Below are 26,519 nucleotides of genomic sequence, written 5' to 3' on the forward strand. Positions count from 1 at the left end.
TTGATAGATGTGGAGGGGTGAACCTGATCTCTATGCTGGTACCATTTTGTGTTCCAGGTCACACAACATCACTGACCTTCTGAGTTGGAGGTAGAGACTGAGGCATTGGGGGAGACCTTAGAAGTGGGATGAGAGGCAAACCATCTGATGGGGCCCAAGCAGCAGCAAACACAGAGGCAGGCATGGTGGGGCCTTTTGTTGGTGCCCACACAGAGGCAGGAGAGGCGGGGCTCCTCCAATGCTCCTCACATGGGAGAAAGGGGTGGCAACGGCAAACACAAGGAAGGAGGTGTTTGGGATGGGTTTTGGCTGAGTGGGAGGCATAGCGAATTAAGTGCTCTATACAGGCATGGAAGGGTTGCTGCTGTGGAAAGGGGTGGTGTCTGTCAATAGGATGCTGAAGGGGAGGATCACAGTGCTGGTATGTAACAGTGGCGGTTGGACATATATGAGAGTCAGGAGGAGGGTCAAGTAGAGGAAGAGGTACAGAAGGAGCCTCTCCTTGTTCCTGCCATGGGCGAGTGCCATGCCCAGGAGCAGCCACATGGTCTGGAAACATGGACACACCCTACACAGCCAACAGGGTGTGGGGCTATTTTGCCCTATGAGTAGGGTAGGCCATTCAGTGATCCGGAGGTCTTCCGCGTGGTGGCTGAGTGTGGGAAAAGGATCAAGTGCCACATATGTCAAGAATCCCGACAATAACATTGTGTAGCATGTGGGACATACTGCCTTTGTTGCAGGAAATCCATTGATAGTGGGGAGATGGACCACATAGTGGTGGTCATCCAGTGGAGACAGATATATCTCCACCACCATTCCCTCTCATAGGTCTTTGTGCATAGGGGAAGGAATGAGGCAGTCATGGTTTAGAGACTGGCTTCACACAGGGACTCTCCACCCATGGGACTCTCTGGAGGAGACTGAGACCCGTTTTGGCAAAAGCACCCTGTGAAAACCCCTGATAAACCTAAGGTGTGGCTGTGCCATGTAATATAAAATCAAACAGTAATGGGATGGCTGCACCCTGTGGGATAACCTAAGGACTTTAAGTGGTGACTACCCCTTGTGAAAGAGCACCTAATTACCTTAGTGGGAATATGTATCCTTTGGAAGAATAGGAACATTTTGGCCAAGTGCGTGATAGGGTTTCACAAACATTACATGCACTAGAGTCAATGCAATGCAATGAGTAAGGCAGCAATGGTGATTTAATGCCATTTACAGTCACGAATACAGCTATTAGCTTCCCAAGCACCATAAAAGAACCCTGCTCCAATATGCAATGTCTGATATGTAGGTGCATCAATTATCAGCATCACCTGAGCTGGTGTGTTCGCTATGGATAAATGTCAGTCCATTGGCGACTGCAATGTATTGCATGTTTACTTTTACACATGTAAATTGTTCAATATGCATTTCTGCAATTCCTCTCCTGTGGTTAGAGCCAATAGCACAAACCACATGAAAAGCTGGCCAGCTGGACAATGTATAACAATAGAGTAAAGAGTCATTATACCTTCCCATGGGTAAAGTATCCAATAGATAGGCATCAAGCAACTACAAGGCAGATTGCCGAGTGGTACTTTTGATGAGCCATCTGTATTCAAGATGCCCAAGCAATGAAGGAGGGTCCTCAAACAGTTTCTCCTACCAGTTAGCTAAACCCACATTGTTCATGAAGCTTTCAACAGGTATCAATGATGATCTGCCCATTCTTGATTGCAACACCTGAAGATTGAGTTTTGAAGGTTTTAGATTAATCATAGCACACATCAAGCCTGATCTAACTCCCAAAAGGGGCAGTCCAGCCAAAACTGCAAGGTCATATCTCATGAAACCAGTAACACCACAGATATATTGCAGCATCATTGGGCATCGTCAGTGAGTTGTAGATTGAGGTGGTAATTCATAGAATTCAGCGCACAAGTGGCGCACGCGGCTGGTGCACAGTGTGCACGTGCGACAGTCTGCGCCAGCCGCGTGTGCCAAAATCCATTTCCGCGCACAGCGTATTCATGGATTTTAACATCCATTACCAGCCGTGGTGCAGAGTGGTGCAGTGACCCTGCAGCAGCACCAGTTATGGCCCTAACCCCTCCCCGTGCGCCATGCACAGCGCACATATCCCGTACACGGCGCACAGGCCAGTGGACCAGCATACAGGCTCCCAACCACGAAAACGCCTGTAAAACTCCCCACGCACCCCTCCAAATACACGTACACCCCTGCGCATGGAGTTTCACATGCGATTGGGCCTGTGCGAGCGGGGTACGTGGATTTCGGGTGTGCGCGGGAAGATTCACACGCGATTGGCCCCGTGCGAGCGGGGTATGTTTATTACTGGGGCGCGCAGGAAGTTTTACACGTGAATTGGTAGTGTGGGTCCTCCCAGTTGTGCCCTCTACCCCCTCCACCGCCCCTGCAGGCAGCCCACACCACAGGGGACTAACCTGCACCCCTGGTCATGTCCTGCAGGCAGTTCATCCACCATGGGCATGCCCCCCAGCCAGCCCACATGTCACCTTGCACTAGTGATCACCAGCTCATGTCCCCCAGCACCCACAGCCCCCATCAGTGAGGGTCACTTGCCAGCAGGGTCCGACTCATGTCCCCCAGTACCCCACCTCCCATCAGTGAGGGTCACCTGCCAGCAGGGCCCGACTCATGTCCCCCAGCACCCCCACCCCTCATCAGTGAGGCCCAGGGCCTGACTCATGTCCCCAGCACCTCCACCCCCCATCAGTGAGGGTCAGGGCCCGACTCATGTCCCCCAGCACCCCCACCCCTCATCAGTGAGGCCCAGGGCCTGACTCATGTCCCCCAGTACCTCCACCCCCCATCAGTGAGGGTCAGGGCCCGACTCATGTCCCCCAGCACCGCCACCCCCCATCAGTGAGGGTCACCTGCCAGCAGGGCCCGACTCATGTCCCCCAGCACCCCCAACCCTCATTAGTGAGGCCCAGGGCCTGACTCATGTCCTCCAGCACCTCCACCCCCATCAGTGAGGGTCAGGGCCCGGCTCATGTCCCCCAGCACCCCCCCATCAATGAGGGTCACCTGCCAGCAGGGCCCGACTCGTGTTCCCCAGCACCCGCACCCTCCATCAGTGAGGGTCACCTGCCAGCAGGGCCCGACTCATGTCCCCCAGCACCGCCACCCCTCATCAGTGAGGCCCAGGGCCTGACTCATGTCCCCCAGCACCTCCACCCCCCATCAGTGAGGGTCAGGGCCCGACTTATGTCCCCCAGCACCCCCACACCCCATCAATGAGGGTCAACTGCCAGAAGGACCCGACTCATGTCCCCCAGCACCCCCACCCCCCATCAGTGAGGGTCACCTGCCAGCAGGGCCCGACTCATGTCCCCCAGCACCCCCACCCCCCATCAGTGAAGGTCACCTCCCAGCAGGGCCCGACTCATGTCCCCCAGCACACCCACCCTCCATCAGTGAGGGTCACCTGCCAGCAGGGCCCGAATCATGTCCCCCCGCCCCCACGTCATGACGATCCTCAATCATGGGCCTTATGTCCACCCACATCACACCCCACGCCACCCCAGTCCAAACACACAACCAGGTATCTCATCCACCCTACAATGTAATCCCTATCACATGACACATCACAAATGGCAAGTATGCACATCAACACAGTTCTGTTACACCCACACAATGCGTGCATGAGATTGAGAAAACACACATCCTGACATGCATGTAACCAAAGAGAAAATACCACACATTGAAGTAGGAAATGAAAATGTATTAAAAACAAAAGCAAGGGAATGAAATGAAACACACAAGAATGGAAATGATGAATAAAAAGCTGCATGTCCAAAATATTTTTAAAAAATGAGTGAACGCAGAATCGAAGTCAATCCAAATGCACATGGGTCCAAAGTGACTGTCTGGCAAAACAAATCCAAAGTGATAAACCAAGACAAAACCATTGATCCATGGGAAAAAAAAATCAAAATAAAAAGTGAAATCCAGTGTTGAACTATTTACAAAGTACAAATCCAGGGTCCATGAGCCCAACCTTTCAGCTGAAAACTAGAAAAAACCCTACCTAATGAAGAACTATATACAAAAACGTGGGGCATTGTCCAAGTGCCCCAAAATAAATAATAACAGAAAGGAAACCTAACACTATCTAACTATATACAATGGCGGCGATGTTCTGGGCCAGGGCATCATTGAACTCCATGTCGATGACCCGGAGGCGGGACTCTGCCCTGGCCCCGAGGTCTTGCAGGGATGCAATCATGGCCTGGTCCAACTCCCTGCGAGTTGCCTCGAGGCACTCTGCCCGCCTCAATGCCCGAAGCATGGAGAACTCCGCGCTGACCATGGTGAGCTGCGCCTCTTCCGCCCGCCGCCGCCGCTCCGCTTCTATACGCTGGCCCAACCGCAGCCACACGGAAGACAGACCCATTCCAGGGTCCTCCTGCCCTCTGGTCGATGCCTGCCCCTCTGATGTCGATGGCCCCGAGCCATCATTGCTCTCACCTAGAGCCTGCTGCTGTTGCTGCTGTCCATGTGCCCTGTCCGGTGATGCCTGCACATCCTCCATCTGCTGGTCTCCATTTGTTGGGGTGTCCACCCCTGCTGGACCGGCGATTCCCCACTGTGGCATGGATGGGATCCCCACCAAGCTGGCTGTGTTGGTCAGGCCAGGTGCACAGGGGGCCCTGGTGGAATCTGGGCCGGAAGATGGCAGGGAGAATGACTGGCGCATAGTTTCCACAGAGGAGGAGAGGTCCGTCAGAGTGCATGTAGGAACCCACCGACCAGGGCCCCTCCCAACAGTGCCATGTCACAACGCTGCTGCTCGTGACAGCGTGCGTGCTCCGCCCAGGAAGCACGCATGTCATCACGAATGTCACGCATGCGCAACGCGACACCAACCAGGACGGAGCCCATACGGTCGTTGGACCCCTCGTCCGTAGGTAGTGGAGAGGCAGATGACATGGCACTCCCCCCTACCTGCGGACGGGCCTGGGACGGGGCATCCCTGCTGGTTCATGCTGGTGCAGTCACAGGGTCAAGGACAGCGACATGCACAGGCCTCTCCATGGTGACCTGTGCTGCCTCCTGACCCTGGACTGCACCACTTGCACCAGTGGTACTACCCCCACCAGACCCCATGTGTGGCTCAATAGCGGGCTCCTCCTCCTCTGTGGAGACCACCAACCTGGATGTCTCCACACCGTCTTCTGCCATTGCAAGCCACTGTGGGGGCTCACCCGGCCCTTCCGCTACAGCCGTAGTGGCAGACGCGGCACCAGGCCCCTCGCTCCTGTATGATGGCAATTCCTGGGAGGGTGGCTGGACCTTACGTTGCTGCCCGGTGGAGGCATCCCCGCCGCTTGGCTCCACAGCACCATCTCCACCCTCTTCTTCACTTGACACTGCGTAGAGGGAGACATAGAACACAAGCATCAGGGTACAGTACAATATTCCCCTAGATAGGAAGCAATAACACATGAGTGGCTCTGTCAAATGTCACTTCCATCCTGTCCCTCCACAATACATGGGTGAATACACGCAACACACATGCAGGAACAGGCACAGCGCCTGCAATCAACATCAGCACTCATGTACAATGGCCTCTTTTAACCAAAATGTTGCCTTCAAACTCACATGCATCATGGCTCACACTGATCCCATGCACACACATCACCGGCGGGTCATGTATCCTGGCTTGTACACCACAGACACAGTGGATAGACACAGTGGATACAACGGTGACTGCACTGCATGAGTGAATCTACACATCATCACGGACATGTGTCATGCATCCATGGTGTTTCAAAGTCACACACACACTTCTCAGACACACACACATGTGCACCATACATGTACATGAGAGCAGCACCCATCCCTCACCCCCTCCATGTCCAAGAACAGCGACTGGTATTCATTCATGTGTGCATTCCGCATACAGCTCCCCATGTTGCATTGGAACACATGCACCATCCATGTGGTTCACACATTATTGGTCTCACATGCATGACCATGATGTCCCTGCACACACACATCCATACATGGCCTATGTCACACATACAGGCAAGTATCAGACTACCAGCACACTGCACCATGCCCTGTCTCACACAGCAATGCTTGGCCACTTACCGCTCAACTCCAGACGGGTCTGCCTCCGAAGGATCTGGGTATGGAGTGATGGGCCTACGCGTTCCAGGACCCTCATCTGGATGTTGCTCATGCTGACCCAGCCCCCCTCCGCGAGGCACCAGGCCTTGTAGAGGGTCCTGGACCTGAAGTCCTCCTAGCACTTCCAGACGTGCTTGATGCCGCGGGTTGCCACCCCCTCCGCGTTGATGGCAACCACTGCGTCCTCCCAGATCCTCTCCCGTCCTTCCTTGTTGGCGCTTGATGTTCCGAAGGGGGCATCATAATGCCCCAGGACATGCTCCACCAGGACACCAACTTCCTTCTCACTGAAGCTGGTGGCCCTCTGCCTCTCTGGCTGGGCGTCGCCAGTGGTCTCAGATGGTGTTTGTCCTGACATGGCGACCCCCGAGGCAGGCGTGGGTGGGCAACTAGGTCCTGGGGCTGGGCTGTGGAGCGATGGTATCACTGTCGGGAGTCTTCTGTTCCAGCAGGTGTGGACACAGCAACTGGACCCCTGCAGATGGCTGACGTGCAGGCACCAAATAGCAGGGCACGTGGGCAGCAAGCAGGCAGCAGCAGATGGCTGGTGGGAGCATGCTCGGGGCTCTTGGGGGCAGGAAAATGGCCTTTTGGGCAGGAGTGTGGTCTTCCGTGAGTTTTCGCGTGGCCAGCTTGATACAGAGTCATTTGGCATTTGAAAAAAGTGCACGTCAGTGTGAAATCCGAGGAAAGGCCCTTAGCGCGTAAGCGCGTAAGTGATGTTACGCGCACGGGTGTACCCCACAACACGGGTGCATTGTGATTCAGCACGTGAGAAAACTGCACGTCACCCATGCTATTGGAGGAAAGGGCCTTAGCGCGTAAGCACATAAGTGACGTTGCAGGTGTGGGCTGGCTTAAAAGATATGAGTATCACGCTATTTTCTTGTACGTGCTTTTTGTGCACGTCTTTTTCACGCTTTTTTTTCAAGGCAGACGGTGAGTCACGCATGTATTTTCCAACTATGGTTGCCCCCATGTGTCACGTAGGCCAGGCTGCATGTAACACCATAAGCTTATTTTTGTGTTTCTGGGTGCCACAGCGTAGTGCGGGTTCATTTTTCCACGCACGTGGTCTACTAGGGGTTGCGTGCATGTGTAATTTTGTTTTTGGGGTGCCTGTGCATTGCGTGACCTGTCATCTTCCACCTGGGGTCACATCCAGCCTTGATAGAGTACTAGGGTACGAATTCCATCTAGTACCCTACCCCTTTCACCCCAATTGCCCAGGACAATTGTTTACTGTAACTCCCATATGCACAACAACATCAGTGCAATGGTTGGGAGGCGACCAAGCAGTAAGGGAGGCAAAGGTGGCCGACCTCCAAAAGGTGGGCGTGGTGGGTGTGGTAGGGTACGTGGCACAGGATGACTCCAGGCTGATTTCCAGGTCAGCAAGTCTAATCCACGTGTGCCGGTGAAAGTTGCTGTCACCAGGCCACATGGATCTGGGGCAGCAATGTCGTCTGCTGCACCAAGTAGGCAGGGTGGGGAGGCTGCAGGGGCAGCTGCAGCTCAATCCACCCCAGGTCCAAGTCTCCCAGCCGGGACAGTGTCGGTCCAGGTCCATCACACTGACGTTGGCCCTGCTGACATCACCCTGCAGCCAATGCCTGCACCAAGACCTATGGTCATTGTGCCTTTACAGGGTTCTAGTACCCAGTCCACCTGCGCTTCTGCCCCCTCTAACCAGAGCGGTGTAAGCCACTCAGGATCCGCACCACCTTACAAGAAGAAGAAGAAGGGTGCTCTTGCACTACAGGCTGAGACCCCAGACACGGCTACACACTCCGGCACGTCAAGGAAGCCTAGCTTCAATGACGCCGAACTTGATGCACTTGTGGCCTATGTGTCGGCACATAGCCGCGAAATGTTGGTGACTGCAGGCTGTAAGACTACGCCTGCTCAACGTAGGGCCCACTGGCAGACCATCTCGGACCACATTAGTGGCCTTGGATTTATGAGGCGCACAGCTGATGATTGCTACAAGCGGTGGAATGATCTGAAACGCAGAGCAAAGAAAAAGCTGGCTTCCAATCATGCCTCTACTCTGGTGACTGGTGGTGGGTCTCCACCAGAGGAGGACCAACTCACTGAACATGAGAGTGTGGCACATGCATATTTTGTCACACTATTTTCCATTTTTCATCTCATCAGGTCCATCTCACATGGATGGGTGACAGTACTCATTCACTGACATGTGGCTGTACTTGTCAAATGTACCATGGCTATGCTACGTGCCATCTGTGTGCTGGCATGTGCCATGTATGTGGATTGACCATGACACTCACAGGCTAATATGTGATGACAGTGCTATCCAGCATGCAGCACATGTGTTCATTTTCCATCTTGGAGTCCTCAGAGTCTGCGTTTTGCCTCCCCTTCCAAATCATTGACGGTGCATGCATACCAAGGTTATGGTCATGTGGGACATGTGTTGTTCATGTACTGGATCTCTGGCTTGTCAGGCCTATATGTGTGCTATGGTGCTCATGCCTGTTTCCATTTGTTGTCTTTCATGTTTTTGCGGGTGATGACGCACTTGATGCTGTAGAGGTGGAGGAGATGGTGCAGACCCAGGAGGAATCTCAGGCACGACCGGGTACCAGTGGAGGATGTGGTGTGGTGCTGGGTGAAAACCCAATCCTCCTGCAGACCATACTGTCCAGGGATGTCTCTGGGTGCACCTCTCCAGACCTCTATGATTCAGGTGCTGAATCGAATGATGAGAATTATGTGCTGTCGTAGGTGAGTGTTTCTGGCAGGGATGTTGTTCTGTCCAACCCACCTGCACCAGGGGTAGACCACTCTATGGGGATGTCAGTGTTGGTAACTCCTCCTTTGGCAGTTACGGATGCAGGGTCACACTCCACAACATCTGATCCTGTTCCTGGGCCAGCAGATCAGAGGGTGAATGCAGTCCTGCAGCCTCAGGCAGTGCCAACACAGCAAGGTGCAGATCGCCTTGCCCCAGACAGGTGTGGTGCCCGCTGACGCGGTGGCCGTGCGCCACCAGGCAATACTGTATGGGAAAACTCCATGTACGGTATAGCAGCACAACAGGGAGCATCGGTTGAAATGATGACTCAGGCAATGGAGAGGGTGGCCACTTCCAATCTCCCCCGTGAAATGCAGATGGAGCTCCAACAGCAAGCAACAGAGTCCATTTGCCAATCACACAGGGAGGACATGTTGGCGTCCAACAGGGACCGACGGGCGACACTGGAGACTATGCGCAAAGCCATATCTGTAGAGTCCCAGGGCCACAGGGAAGCCCTGAGGTTAGAACTCCATTTCCTCAGGGACAATCTGGTAGAACTTGAGGCATCCTGAAATTTTAGGGCAGAACAGCAGCTGGAGCAGCTCACATGTTCGCTCTCAGCTGAGCTGCAGGCAACTCGTGAGCAGATTGGGCATCAAGCGAGGCCATGCGTGCAGAAATGCAGGCAACCCGTGAGGTGCTGCATGGAAATCTCCGTACTATCATCCTCCAGAATGAGACCTTCCACACCCGCATGCTTGCTGCCATAGAGGATCATACCAGGGCTTTGTGTGGGCTGCCTCCCATAGCACCGCCACCTCCTTATGTAGCAGCAGAGGGTGAAGAGAGCGAGAGCAGTTCTCCCACATTGGTGTAGCCGTGCAGGCCATGAACCCATGGAGGTATTTTATTTTTTCGCAACATCCACGCATGTGGGTGTTGGTGTGCACCCTGTCCTCGAACCTCCTGGGTGCGCCCCCCCCGGCCCATACATGGCCATTTTTGATTTTTTTTTTGTTACAGTTTGTTGCCTTGTGTGGCTCCTGTGGGCATCCACTGTGTATTCCAGCTGTGCACATGCAGGTATGTCCTGTGTTTGGGTTAGATGCTTGGGTTCCTGACACACACACCTTGCTGCTTCCCCTTTCCATGGGCTTGCAAAGGGTGTGACCAAGTGACAGTGACTTACACAGTGACATTGGGCTCCCATGAGCTGTGTGGGCAGTCTGTGGTCAAAACTGTGTGGACATCCCTAGTGGGGATTGTTGTTGTATTGACCACTGCATGGTGTATTGATATGTGCTTGTGCATCCGTGTCTTCCTCCTTATTCACAGGTACCTTCTTCATGTCTTCACAAGCCGTCTCCTTTGCAGATGCAGTTCATGTTTTATGCAGTACGCTGACATATTTGCCTGACAGCAACCCTCTGCAGTTGGAAGGGGTTGATGTGCTGGCTTATTCAGGTTGTATGACTTGCACTAATTTGATTTTGTACTGTCATATTTTGGACCATCCTGTGTTGCTGTATTGTGTTGCTGGTAAGTATTTGTTTATGTGTGTTGTTTGTTATTGATTACTGGGAGCATATTGTCTGTGGCCTGTTTCCATTTGGGACAGTGCACTTTGTGACACTTGTGTCATGTGTTTTGCATTCATTTGTTTGGTTTCACATTGCATGACATGCCATGGTGTGTTGGGTAGCTGAGATGGGGAGGGGATGGGTGACAAGGCACTATTTTCATGTTGTATTTTGCAAGGGGGTAGTCATTCATGCAGCATATATGTGTGCCTTTTTGTTACACAGCATTGGTTGTCTTTCAGTAGGTAGGGATGCACACAATGTGACACTTCCAGGTGACCAATCGCAGGCTGGTATGGTTGTGACAGTTGACGTCCCTTATGTCATCATCATTGATTGTCAGCTGGTATGTGCCAGGGCTGTGTGCACTCCACAGGGGTGTGATTTTAGGTGAAGTAATTAGCCACCAGCTGCGTACGTGCTGCCTCACAATGTGCCCTTTCCCCTCCCATGCGCAGCGGCCGTGCATGTGGTTGGGGATGTGGGGGCACCACCATGTCCACCCGCAGTCCCCGGCATGTTGCAACGTTGTGCAGGACACATGCTGCCACTATGATCATGCACACTACTGGGGGCTCATATAGCAAGGGAGCGAAAGCGTGACTTGAGCACCCCGAATGTGCGCTCCACTATGCCCTGGGTTGCAATATGGGCTGTGTTGGATTTTACCTCGGGTGGTGTGGTGGGGTTCCGAATTGGCATCATCATGTGGGTGCTCAGAGGGTAGGCACTGTCCCCTGGGGAGGTTATGATGGGTATCATTAGTGGGGTTGTGACATTACTCAGTATCTGACATGAATGCATGTGCAGAGGCATTTATACTCACCAAGAAGCCATGTATCGCCATGCCGCCCAGCTTCTAGGTCCCGGTTTAGGGGTGACATCCTGAAAATGAAACTGTCATGGGTGGACCCTGGATAGTTGGCATATACTGAGGTGATGATTCCCTTACCATCACATGCTACCTGCACGTTGATGGAATGCCAGTGCTTGCGGTTTCTATAGATGTGCTCAGTTGCCCTGGGAGGATGTAGAGCCACATGGGTGCAATCAATGGCACCTAGCAATTTGGGGAAGTGTGCCACCCCGTAAAATTCCTGGACAGCAGCCTGCCTTTCTGCAGGTGTTCTGGGCATGTATATGTGCCTGCGGACTGAATAGTGTGCAGTCATGATGGCCAACACCTGGTGTAGGCAGTGTGACTGCATGGCCTGTGACACCTTCCCACTATGGCACTTGTCCGCTGAAATGAACCAGTGGCCAAGAAGTGCAGTACATTGAGCACCTTTTCCAAGGGGCTCAGTGTTTGGGAGCACAGGGAGGGTGATGTGAGGTCATCCTCCCACTCACTCACCAGGTTGAGCATTATGTATGGTGGGAACCTGTACCTCCCATACACCTGGTCATCAGGGATCCCAAAAAGGCTGGTCATGGGTGTAAAAATTCTGGGCCTGGCTATCCTCCTCCTCCTGCCGTGTCCCACGACCACTGCTGCGCGGAATGGTATATTCATTGTAGCGTCTGAGCTTGTTTGTTGTTTGCGCGCACTTTTATGCTGCGGGGGGCCGCATACGCCTGCTTCCTGCTGGTGTACGTGTTTCCGGATTAGCGCATCTTTTAAGGCGCACATGTTTCCCCTGTTCGATTCCATGAATACGTGTTGTAGGCGAGCGTGTGGGCGTTTCGTGCATTTGCCTCCTGTACTTCCCCCGTAACGCACACCAGTTCACGCGTTGTTCCCCATTCCGCGTGTTATGCCCCGTGTTCCGCCTACTTTTGTTGTGTGCGCCGTGCTATGTACGCTTTCGCTGTGTGCGTAGCGCACGCCGTTTGATGACGTGTGTGCCCTTGTGCGCCATGCAGGATTTTAGCGCACATCCCAGGATTTACACGCGCACAAACTTCCATGAATCGATGTGTGCGGCTTTCGCATGCTTGCACTGCGATTTTCACGCTGGCGCTGCGATTCGGACGCTTTTGCACACTTGCGCGGTGCACAATAATTACATGAATCGGCCTCTGAATCCCTACCACAGAAAGTTCAGCAACCACATCTGGGCATACCTGACCCACTTGGAGTGATATTTACAACTGAGGGCTCATGATTGGAAGGTTATGAAACAATCATGAGTACTCGCTTTGCTCTGGACAACACTCCAGACCGCCAATATTCCGCATGGCAATACAGAAAGGAAGAGATGTATTTATGTATTTATCCAAAGTGCTTTACATACTAAGAGGAGTACAAACATTTGAAAGACACTCAATTAAATAATACAGGTCGAAAGCCAGGAGAACAGTCAAAGGTAGGAAAGGGAAATCTCTAGCAAGTACATATTAAGTCATTTTTAAACAGAGAAATAGTGGAACAGGAGCACATTTCCAAGGGGACAGAGTTCCAGATTTTTGGGACAAGGAGCTGAAATGATCAGATGAGAGAAGACCCACAGGGAAAATAGGGAATAGAAACAAGGAATTGAGAAGAGGACCAAAGATTTTGAGTAGCTTGGAACACAGAAATCAGAGAGCAAAGAGATGCAGGAACAGGTACATGTATACATTTAAAGACGAGTAATAGAAAATTGTATTCACAGCAAAGTTGGACTCAAAGCCATTTAAGAGAGTTGACATCCTTTTTAATGCCCGATCCACAGCAAAGAACAGACACCGCATCTTTGACCTCCTCACCTCTGACAACCCAGACTTGGTCTTCATCACTGAAACCTGGTTCTCTGACGGCTCTGCCCTTATCGTCAGTGAAGCCTTGCCCCTGAGTACTCCCTCATCCAACTGAACCTTCCCTCTAGAGGAGGAAGAATAGCAATCGCCTTCAAGTCTCACTTCCAAGCCTCAATCATCGACAACCAACCATCCATTCCTTCCTGCAAATCACTCCTCGTTAAACTATCCCTCCCCCCTTCGTTCTCCCACAGCTTCCTAATAATCTACGGACCCCCTGGCTATGATAGACAATTCTCAAACAACCTCTGCTACTCTATTGCCACCCTCCAACTAAACCATCCCAACCTCACCCTGCAAGGAGATTTCAACATATGGCTTGACATTCCCACCAACCCTATGACCCACTCTCTGGTTGATAGCCTAGACGCCATTAACCTCCAACCCCACATAAACAGCCCAACTCACTATAAAGGACACAAACTTGATGCCTTCTTCAGCTCCAACAACCTGATACTTCTAAACCTCCCCACCCCTATCATCTGGTCAGATCACTTCATTGTTTCTTTTGCCATTCGCTCACCCAACCCGCTCACCCTACCCAAACCAGAACCTCTGTATCTATGCAAATGCTGGAAGAAACTAATAATACTTCCTGATCTAGCCGACACACTCCCTCTGTCTCCTCCCCCTACTTGCCTACTCAATGAACAACTAACCTCTGACACCTTTGACTCATGGCTCAACACCTCACTAATGCGGCTCACACCCTCTTGCAAACCATCAGCCCGCCATGGCCCTTTCTCTAGATGATTCACACCTGAACTGAAGACCACTAAACAACTATATAAATCCCTAGAACGCAAATGGCGGAAAGACAAAACACCCCTCAACAGATCCACCTTGGCCCGGCACCTTCATCAGTACAAGGCTGAAGACAGAAAAGCAAAAAAAGCCCACTACAACTCCCGAATCCTAAACTGTAAAAACCCCAGCAAAGAACTTCACAAAATCATCATTGAATTCACCAAACCACCATGCACCACCACCCTCCCAACCCCATCACAATCGCTGTGTGACTCACTCTCTCTTCACTTTTACACCACAGCTCTCAAAAGAACAAACGGTCTAACCAACAAACTAGCTCTCTTACACACACCAGGCAATCCACCCTCCATACCGCCCATCCCACCGCCTGCGACCACTACCCAACCAACGTTCGACTCCTTCAGTCCATTATGAACCAACCAATTTCTCAAACTTCTCTCTGCCCGCAAACCATCCAGCTCTCCGCTGGACCCTTGCCCAGCCACAATCCTCAAAGAAATTTTCGCATCTACCTGCGCAGGAGAACACACAAGAACCATCATAAATGACTCCCTTTCCTCCGGAATTTTTCCCGACGCATTCAAAATGGTTCATGTCAAACTTCTTATAAAAAAACCTTCCCTCGATCCTCTCAAATCCAAAAACTACCGCCCCATCTCAAACACCAGGTTCCTTGCCAAACTCATTGACCGAACCGCCTACTCCCAACTAAATGCCTTTGTCAAAGCCAACAATCTCCTAGACCCTGTTCAATCAGTTTTCAGAGCCTGAGACAGAACCAAAACCTCCCTAACCTCAATCTGGGATGACCTTAAAAACACAGCAGATTCTGCGGGATGCACCGCATTAATCCTTCTTGACCTATCCGCCACCTTTGACACAATCAACCACTCAATCCTCCTTGACCGCCTCCACTCCATAGGAATTTGTGGAATCACTCTCAAATGGATAGCATCCTTCCTCAATAATAGGAAACAAATAACCGTACTCTCCTCCTATTCCTCCCAAGCCCAACCAGTCGACACTGGAGTTCCACAAGGAGCATGCCTATCATCCCTCCTGTTTAACCTCTACATGGCCTTGCTAAATCTCTCCAAAACCGAAATCATGGTATGTGGCAACACCAAACTTCTTCCACACCCACTACCCTGGCCATCTGCCATGGGCAACTCACCGACACCCTCTAATTCAGTAAAAAACCTTGGATGCACCCTAGACTCAGACCTAACCCTCTTGCGGCAAGGTCCTGCCACTACCACCTTAAAACTCTTAGACGCATTTTTCCATACCTCTCCTTTCCAACAGACTCTCTGCGGTGCAATCAATTGTTATCACAAGACTGGACTATGCTAACCCCCTCTACCTCGGAGTCCACGCAAACCAACTGACTAAACTACAAAAAGCACAAAACGCTGCAGCCAAACTGCTACTAGCGCTTGGCCCAAGGGACCACATCTCCCCAGCCCTCAAAACTCTGCACTGGCTTCCGTTTGTCTGAAGTGTGACCTTCAAAACCCTATGCATTTCTCACCAAGCAGTGCATAAAACCAGACTTCAATATCTTCAAGACAAACTAAAACACTATCACCCTGCACATACTCTAAGATCAAGCTCAGCCGGCCTCCTAGTCATTCCAAAAACAAACTCAGTCAGGTTAGGTGGATCATTCTCAGCCTTGGCCCCCAAGCTGTGGAACACACTCTCACCCCACATCCGACTCACCGAGGACCTCATGTCTTTCTGCAAATTACTGAAAACATGGCTCTTCCCCTAAAACCGACCCCTAACTCAAACTGGATAACTGCAACTCAATAACATTAACCCAAACTGCTAGATCATAAATAACAATCCAGCATCATGATCCAAGCGAAAAATCGAAAACTAATAACCTCTAAGGTAAGCTTAAAAGACAAAATAGAATGAGTAAAAAGGATCAAAACAGTGAAGTGGATAAAATGAATAAGTTTTAAGAGAGCAGTAAAGTGGCTGAAATTAATGAAATAGATGAAATAAATGTAATGGACAAAGGGAACAAAATGGACGAGAGGAATAAGTGGATAACATCAATTCAAATTAGCCTACACTACTAGACCATAAATAACAATAACATAAATAACAATCCAGCATCAAGATCCAAGCGAGAAATCGAAAGCTAATAACCTCTAATGTAAACTAAAAACGACAAACAGAATAGAATGAGTAAAATGGATCAAAGCAGTGAAGTGGAAAAAAAGAATACATTGTATGAAAGCAGTAAAGTGGTTAAATTAATGAAATGGATTAAATAAATATTAGGACAACAGGAACAAAATGGACGAGAGGAATAAAATGGAGAGGAGGGAAAAGATGAATACATGATACGGATGAGTGCACGGAATAGGTAGAGTCCATGGAACAGATAGAAGGCATGGAATGTCAGAAGTATTAATTCCATGTTATAAATGGAACTAATAGCATAGACGATTCGAGTGCATGAGACGGGTGTAGTGAATGCGACAGATGGGGTACATGGGACAGATCGAGTGCATGCGACAAGTGACATAGGTGGAACCGATAATGCAGGATGAATGGACGAAGTGAGTGAAGCAGATGAAATTGGTGGAGCAGATGAAGTCGGTGGAGCAGATGAATGTCAGTGGAACGGATTAATGTCAGTGGAGCGGATGAAGTGCGTAGGGTGGATGAGAGCGTAGAGCGGATGAGAGCATAGAGCAAATGAGAGCATAGATGGAATGAGAACGTTGAGTGGATGAACATGTGGAGTGGATGACAGCATGGAGCGGATGTAGGGTCTGGTGCGGATGTAAGGTGTGTAGTGGATGATAGCGTGGAGCGGATGTAGGGTGTTGAGCAGATGTAAGATGTGGGGTGTTGAGAAGTTGTAGGGTGTTGAGTAGATGCAGGATGTAGAGTGGATGTAAGGTGTACAATGGATGTAGGGTGTGGAGTGGGTGTAGAGTGTGGAGCAGGTGTGGAGTGGGTGCAGAGTGTGGAGTGGGTGCAGAGTGTGGAGCAGGTGCAGAGTGTGGAGTGGGTGCAGAGTGTGGAGCAGGTGCAGAGTATGGAGCGGGTGCAGAGGGTGGAGCGTGTGCAGAGGGTGGAGCAGGTGTATTCAGTGTGGAGTGGGTGTATAGAGTGTGGAGCGGGTGTAGAGTGTAGAGTGAACGGGTGATGTATGTGGACAGAACGGGTTATATATGTGAACGGAACGGATGATGTATGTGGATGGAACGGGTGATCTATGTGGACAGAACGGGTGAAGTGGGTGGAAGGAACGGGTGAAGTGGTTGGAAGGAATGAGTAAAGTGGGTGGAAGGAATGGGTGAAGTGGGTGGAAGGACCGGGTGAAGTGGATGGAAGGAACATGTGATGTACTGTGGAAGGAACCGGTGATGTAAATGGACGGAACAGGTGGTTTGAGTGGAATGGACAGGTGAAGTATGTGGAAGGAACGGGTGAAGTGGGTGGAAGGAATGGGTGAAGTATGTGGAAGGAACGAGTGATGTATGTGGAAGGAACGGGTGAAGTGGACAGATCACGTGAAGTGTGTGGTTGGAATGGACGATGTATGGGGTTCGAACGGATGAAGTATGTAGGCGGAACCGATGAACTGGGTGGAATGGATGAACTGGGTGGAATGGAAGAACTGGGTGGAATGGAAGAACTGGGTGGAATTTATGAACTGGGTGGAACGGGTGAAGTAGGTGGAACGGATGAAGTAAGTGGATGGAAAGGATGAAATATGTGGATGGATCGTGTGAAGTGGGTGGATGGAATCGGGGGAAGTGGGTGAATGGAACAGAGGAAGTATAAAGAAGGAACGAGAGAAGTAGGTAGATGGAACGGAGAAAGTAGGTGGATGAAAATGGTGAAGTCTGTGTATAGAACGGGTGAAGTATATGGAAGGAACAGGTGAAGCATGTGGATGGAAGGGGTGAAGTATGTAGATGGAAAGGGTGAAGTATGTGGATGGATGGATGGAACGGATGAAGCATGTGGAAGGAACGGGTGAAGTAGGTGGACGGAACGGAGAATGTGGGAGGATGGAACGGGTAAAGCTGGTGGATTGAACGGGTCAAGTATGTGGATGGAATGGATCAAGTATGTGAATGAAATGGGCGGGTCAAGTATGTAGTTGGAACGGGTGAAGTGGATGGTTGGAACGGGTGATGTAAATGGATGGAGCGGGTGAAGTATGTGGATGGACGGCTGAAGTATGTGGAAGGACGGGTGAAATATGTGGATGGAACAGGGGAAATGGATGAATGGTACGAGTAAAGTATGTGTATGGAATGGGTGATGTATTTGGATGAAAGGTGTGAAGTATGTTGATGGAAAGGGTGAAGTAGGTGGATGGATGGAACGGATGAAGTATGTGGAAGGAAAAGGTGAAATATGTGGATGTAACAGGGAAAGTGGGAGGATGGGATGGGTGAAGCTGGTGGATGGACCAGGTCAAGTATGTGGATGGAATGGATCAAGTATGTGAATGGAACGGGTCAAGTATGTAGTTGGAACGGGTGAAGTGGATGGATGCAATGGGTGATGTGGATGGATGGAACAACTGAAGAGTGTGGAAGGATGGCTGAAGTATGTGGAAGGACGGCTGAAGTATGTGGAGGGACGGCTGAAGTATGTGAAAGGAACGGGTGAAGTACAAGGATGGAAAAGGTGAAGTATGTGGATGGAACTGTGAAGTATGTGGACAGAACGGGTGAAGCATGTGGATGGAGCGGGTGAAGTACATGGATGGAACGGCTGAAGTATCTGGATGGAACAATCAAAGTGGGTGGAACAGTGAAGTAGGTGGATGAATGGTTGAAGTAGCTGGGTGAATGGTTGAAGTATGTGGATGGAATGGGTGAAGTATGTGGATGGAACAGGAGAAGCATGTGGATGCAACGGGTAAAGTATGTAGATGGATCGAGTGAAGTATGTGGATGAACAGGACGGGTGAAATATGTGGATGGAACGGGTGAAGTATGTGAATGGAAGGGGTGAAGTATGTCGATGGAACGGGTGAAGTACATGGATGGAATGAGTGAAATACGTGGATGGAATGGGTGAAATATGTGGATATGAAGGGTGAAGTATGTGGATGGAACAGGTGAAGTAGGTGGATGAATGGGTAAAGTATGTGGATGGAACGGGTGAAATATGTGGATGGAATGGGTGAAGTATGTGGATGGAACAGGTGAATTATGTAGATGGAACGGGTGATGAACATGGATGAAACGGCTGAAGTATGTGGATAGAACGGTTGAAGTGGGTGGAAATGATGAAGTAGGTGGATGAACGGTCAAAGTATGTGGATGGAACGGGTGAAGTGGGTGGAAGGGTGAAGTGGATGGAACGGGTAAAGTGGATGGAACGGGTGAAGTGGGTGGAATAGGTGAAGTGGGTGGAACGGAAGAAGTGTGTGGATAAAATCGTTTGAAGTGGGCGGAACGGATGAAGTTGGTGGATGAACAGATGGCATATGTGGATGGAACGGGTGAAACAGGGTGTATGGAACAGGTCAAGTATGTGGATGGATGACACATGGAGAACGGATAACGTGGGTAGACGAATGAAATGGGCAGTCCGGATGAAGGGATAACATGCATAGATTGGACAAAGTGCATTGATCAGAAGAAATTCATAGAACTGATTGAACTGATAGTGTGCATAGAACTGAGTGAGTACATGCAATGGATGGAATGCAAGGAACTGATAGGGGGCACGGAATGGACACTGTACAAAAATGATTAGTGTGCATGAAATGATCTGAAGTGCATAAAATAGTTGGAGTGCATAAAACGATCGAAGTGCATAGAATGGTTGGAGCGCATATAATGGTTTGAATGCATAAAACTGAGTGAATGGAACACTGTAGAGTGAATGGAACAGTCTGGAGTGAATGGAACAGTCTGGAGTGAATGGAACAGTTTGAGTGCATGGAACAGTTTGGAGTGCATGGAACGGTTTGGAGTGCATGGAACGGTTTGGAGTGCTTGGAACAGACAGAGTGCAGGGAACGGTTGGAGTTCATAGAACTATTAGAGTGTGCTTGTTCTCAACCACCATATCACATTGCCACGCTTACTCGCTTCTTTACACCACCACTCAACTAAAACACAGCGATACTATGACACCATTCGGTATTGCTGTTCTCATACCATCACTTGCCTCATACTCCCCCCATCTTCCTAACTAAAACACAACTGGTTACACACCCTCCTGCCTAGGCATTCTGCTCTGGCCTAACGCAGCCAGAATCGGTCCAGATAACAACCTACCAGAACAAACACATACTCTTGATCTCCCAACCAGCACACCTACCGCTAAGAAGCAGCTCAGAATACCACACCTGCTGCACACATATCCTGTGCTCACATGCACCCTACAACTCCCTGTCTCTACTGACTTGAGGGAGTTCAACCTACCAGCGCCTTGAGATCATATCAATGTTACATAAGGTGGATATAAATGCAAAGTAACATAACATAACATAGGATTAAATGTGAGGGCAAGGGGGAGGAAAAACAAAATCCTAACAGCGAGATGCAGAATACAGCAAAAGGGAAGAAAAACATAATTTGGCATAACCATAAAAAAGCACAGACAACCTTCAGCCTCATTGGACATTGTCTGTGAGTTGCAACTTGAGTCGATAGCACAACATCCTCAGGACCCACGTCTAGGCAAACCTATTCCACTTGGAGTGGCATTTGAAATAACTGAAGGTTCATGGTAGGAAGGTTGTCAAAAATTGAGCACCAGTAATATAACTGCGAAACGTGAGCAAGTAGTGGATTCTCCTGATATTAAACAAGTGTAAATGAGAAGAACGAGCCACATATGACATTTTGATTTGAAAAGAGAAGTAGGCATCAAAGCGAGAGGACATCCAGGAAGAGATGGCAGACAAACAGGAGGAATCAAGATGATGATTAGAGTCAGTGAAGTTGGGAAACAAAAGACGAATCTGAGTGCCATTGACATAAAGGCTACCTGAAATCTGAAATTAGAGCAGGAAGGGAAGATGTGTAAAGAGAGAATAGGACTGGACCAAGAACCAAGAACTGAGGAACACCGTAGTCAAGAAGAAAGGAAAAGGAATTGGAACCCTTTCACGAAACAGAGAATGAATGGTAGAAAACCAGTTAAGGACAGTGCTTGAAAGACAGAGAGAATAAAAAGTTGTAAGCAAGGTAGGCTGATCTACAGTGTAAAAAGCGGCACTAAGATCGAGAAGAATCATAAGATCATATGCAACTCAGCCTCAGACCCTCTCAAAAAGGGGCATTCCAGCCCAAGCTGCTAGGACACATCTCTTCTGCATGAGACCATAAAAAAGCACAAATATGCTTCAAACTCATTTGCATTGTCGGTGAGTTGCAGCTTGAGTTTCTAGCTCAGCAGCCTCAGGACCCACGTCTAGGCATGCCTGTTCCACTTGGAGTGGCATTTGAAATAACTGAAGGTTCGTGGTAGGAATGTTGTGAAACATTCATAACTACTCGCGTTGTGCTGGGCAACACTCCTGATCTTTAATGCTCAGTATACTATGACATTTCACAAAGGTAATGAGCACATGCACATCATGCTTGGATCCAGCCAAACAGGGACCGACCCGCGAAAACTGCTAGGTCACATCCCTTATTCACAAGACCACAAGTAACTCCACGCATGTTTAGCCTCATTGGGCATCATCAATGGTGTGTAGCTTGGGATCCATGTATGGGAATACCCGTCCTAGCTAGTGTGACATTTGCAACAACCAAAAATAGGTTGTTGTTTGGAAGGTTGATTTTTATGTGGTCTTTCCCATTCTGTAATGACTTTCCAGTCTGAAAAACAATCATCCTTAGGGTTGCCTAGAGATATGTCCATGGTTATGATTGATTCAAAACCTTCCAGCTATCACCGTTTGTTTTGCTGAAGTCTAGACATGGATTCTGCGATCATCCATGAGGTTGACATGCCTTTTGTAGGTTGCTGTTCTTCCTGTTGCCTGCGTTCTTTCTGCAATTGATATTGAAAACAATGCAGCAACGAATCCTTGCCAATTTACACAGTGTCTCCTCCTTGTGGTTCTTTCTGCAAACTCTCTTTCCATGTGACATCCAGAGGAAAAATGTCCATTTAACTTTGAAACGTGGGTCCAGAAAAAAATCCAGCAGATACTCAGTGTTCCATTTGAATGACTTGAAGATCACCATGCATGTCATTCACCATTTGTGCCACATCACCTCCCACGGCAATGGTCTTGCCTTGTTGGTCGGGGCTATCTCCAGTACACCAGAGGGTGAACCTTGCTCAGGGATGTGATGTGACTGACAACCCAGTAGGCTTTCCTCTCGTACAGTAATTGTGGGCCTCAGACCGCAGACAGCAGTTGTCACTTACACTGTGCTAAAAATGTCCCATCAATTGAATTGCACTACTCACGTTGCTTGTCCAACATGTACAAAGTAGAGTTGCAAAGGGCAGCACAGAGATGTTCAAGTTGTGTAGTGGGCACTTGTTGCACACTGACAGTTGGAGCAGTGTATCATTGGCCCAGTAACTGTGGATGCAATGGGAACTTGTCTTCTGCACAACAAAGTGAAGGACATTCTAAAAACAGGGGGCAGGTATTTCTTTACCAATTTGTATGGTTGCAAGGACATTTAATGCGTTATCTGCTACAACCATGCCCAAGTGCAAACTATGATGCCTTAGCCCCACTGTGCTTTTACCATTCTCCGTTGCACATTTCAGGTCCCTTGCAGCTTCTGCCCTGAAACACATGCATGCACATGATTGCCTAGTTATGAATTACACACACCTGATGCTTGTTTTATTTTGGGACCTCTCTTGACTGTTGGGAAAAGTACAATTCTCTTAGTTTTCATTGACAGCCATGGTATCTGTGCTCTGTCCAGTGATATGCATGTTCATGGTCAAGTCCCACTGGCTAGTGTAGTAGCTGCCCCTCTTCATCCATAATGTTGTTCAACTGCCATACAACGTTGATAGAGAATAACATCAGCTGGGAACTCCCCAGCATTGACAGGTTTTTCACATAATGTGGCAAAATACAAGATTTCCACACATAGTACGCCAAGATATCTGTTGCCAACATTATAGCCAGGTTAGCAAAGAGTGGGAACGGTCTGACATGGGACTTGTGATATTCTTGGCCAATTTCAAACATTTCCATTCAACTATCCTAATGCAATGAGAGATTTGTATTGTATTTATTTTCATTTTTAGGTTAGTTTGTATGTGAAAACAAATGCAAATATGTTTGACTTAAATAGTGGGCTAGCACCTAGGGTGGGTTTAAGTTGGGCATGGCGGTGATGGTGGTGGCGGTCGAGTTACTGATGCCATTGGATGTTGTGATGAACTTTACGATCTGAGAAGGGAAGGTTGCTTCTCAAAGTGACCGTATTCAGGTTTGGTGGGGCGCAGTTCTGGTAATACTGCAGCATCTGCATGCTTCCCCCCTAACACCTATGTCCACACCCCCTTCACTCCCCACTCGAAACTCAGTGATCTGCTCCTCAATGTTTTGTCCACTGGTTGATTGTAGATCCATTGCTGTTAATTGACTGCGTCTGGTGTTAGCTCGTGGCTTAATTTGTCCCTTCTTCCCTCACTGGGTTCCTCCCCTCTAATGTAAAGTCTTCTCTTGCTACCCTAAATTACATCTGTGAGCAATAAATACAATAATGATAATAATAATAATAATAATAATAATAATAATAATAATAATAATAATAATAATAATAATAATAATAATAATAAATCTGCAGCTGCTGTGTCACTCTCCACTTCCTCCTCTGTATCACCGCTTTCCAAAAGAAATGTGTGTTTGCATCTGGAGTCTGATTGAGTATAATCCATCTCATCATTACTGTCTGACACAGTGAATGTAGACAGCAGAGATAGAGATCTATGGTTTTCAATCTCCTCCTGCTGTTCAATTACTCAGATTTGTATAGATAATATTTTCACCCCTACTGCCCCTTAAATAGTGGAAGGAACTGAAAGTGCAAGTCCCTTTGTCGGTCTCTTTGGATGTTCATTGAAGTGGTGCAATATCTGTGCATGTTATTGCACTGGTGCATGCACCCCAGATTGAAATGTGACAGGGGGTGTGGACAGTAAATTGCATGATATTGACCACTTGCAATTCTGGTTGCCCCAGTGCATACAGCATTTACAACTGCAGGACGGAAAAAAGATGACCAAGCAGCGTGACTCATCCTGCCTCTGGCTCATTTGGGTGCTGACAACGTATTTCAAATGTGTCCAAATGCGTATCACTGGCAGCCCCTCTGAAGCTCTGCTGCTTCCATTACTGCTAAATCACATTGATGTGACTCTTCCACAACCTTCCCTCAGGGGTTGCTCGCCCCTCAGAGTCCTGGTCCTGGGTGTCACCCAGTGGCAAGTGCCTCATCTACTTACTTCAAGAACAGACACAGATCGGTGTGTCACCGACCTTGGCCCTGATTTTATTCTACACCCATCAAACAAAATCAGGCAATTGTGTCTATCCCACTAGCTGTCCTCTGGGAATGCCAGCTCCTCCTGCTCCTCCTCCCAAGTGCCCCCCAATGGCACATTCCTAGTTCAATCAACTCAAGAGACATACATTGACTGGAGTGTCATGCATCACCTACCGGAATCTCTGCTACTCCCACCCTGATGAACCAGGTAAGCATTCCTCTGCATATGTTTACTCGAGGAATCTCAGTTCCTACTGCTCATCCTCCAAGTTGCCCACTAATGGCATGTGTCAGATCCACTCACCTAAAGAAATGGACTCTAACTGGTGTGTTAATCGCCACCACCCAAATCTATGCTGTTACCTACCAGCTAAATCAGGCAAGTGTGCATCACCCTCCAGCTGTCCTTTTGTATTCCCAGCTCCTCCTGCCCCTCCTGTGTCGTTCAGTCACTTCAAGAGAAGGGCACTCTCTGGTGGGTCGCACACCCCCTCACTGAATCTCTGCTACTCTCTCTTTGGAAAATTAGCTGAGCATGACTTTCTCACAAGCTGCCCTCAGTGATGTCCTGCTCTTTAAGATGCTCCTCCTAGATGTCACACAAATACACGTTCCTCATCCGCTTGCTTTAAGACACTGAAAGTATCACCCAGTGCTGGGTAAGCAAACCCAACCCAAAATCCCACTTTCTGAATGCAACTCAGTCACTCACTATCTCGCCCTACCTTTCTTTCCATAACTATCTAAATGCAATCCACTTGATCAGGCCTTCCCTAAATATCCTTAGCCTCCAATCAACAATGTCCTCTTGCCGCTCCAGGAATGTGACCTTTGATCCATGTTGTGCAAAATGTGCCAAAAAGATTGCAGAGGTTTGTCCTTAAGGAATCCCCCACAATTCAAATGATTCGGATTAATAGCGGGTGAATCCCTGCCTGCCTAGTTATCACTACTGAGGTGTCACAGTCCATATCATCAGAAACAGATACAAAAAAACCCTGAATTAATGGATTGACTGAATTGACTGTTTAGTTTAGTAATTGTTGCGTATGCAGGTTAGCATAAGATACACCTACTAGAACTTGCATTACGATAATTTACTCCTTTAATATTGACTTGTTTAAAGACATTTCGCCAAACTCCTCACGAATAACTGGGAAATGTGATAGTTAAAACTGTCAAACAATCACAGTACTTCAAACTGTATTATGTTTCCTCGTTGTTCAGAAATCACACTAACAAAATGTGATAACTTGTGTAACGATTAGTACCATTATAAACGTGTTCTACTCTGTAAGCGTCGAGGCATTCAGAATCAAGCTAGGACATGTACCAGTCGGGCATTTAGGCAGAAGAAATCAACAAACTTAAATGGGAGATTCTGCTGCTGCTTCTCTTTGAGATCCTCGCCCTCTCTTCCGCAGAGTAGAGGGCAAACGCACACGTTCTTCAGAGCATAACTCACACCTATTTATTTTTGTAATGTGCATCATATTTCTTATTTATAGAGAAGTAGGATATCCCAATTAGCTAGACAAGAGTCTACTGGGAATGCATACAGCACATTTACAGAAGAACATTCAACTGTGCAATAGCTCTGAATTATTCTCTCTGTTCCTTTTTTGCAAATAATGGTTTCAAACGTTGCTCTACTTTCAGAATTCAGCATAATGCAATGAAATAGAAGGTCGCTTTGTTAACGACAGCCAGAAGCATGCTGCTCTTGTTCGGAACTCTCCCAGTGAAGCCAAAAACTGAATTCCAGCACTGTTATTTGTTGAGCATGTTATTCCGGGATGAAGTTAATACACAAGATAGGACACAAATCTGGAAATACACGGATTTAATCTTAATGACTTTTGTATTGGCAGCGTCGGGTGCTACATTCGATTCCCACGTTCAATGCACAGAGGAGACTGCCTCTGTATGTACTTTTGTGCAACAATTCTGCTCCATGAAGTATTGCTCATTTCAAATACGTGGTGTGGAAGTGAAAAGAAAATATAGCTAAAATTGTTT

Source organism: Ambystoma mexicanum, chromosome 1q (genome assembly GCF_040938575.1).
Source record: "Ambystoma mexicanum isolate Mex_15411 chromosome 1q, UKY_AmexF1_1, whole genome shotgun sequence".
Lineage (NCBI taxonomy): Eukaryota > Metazoa > Chordata > Amphibia > Caudata > Ambystomatidae > Ambystoma > Ambystoma mexicanum.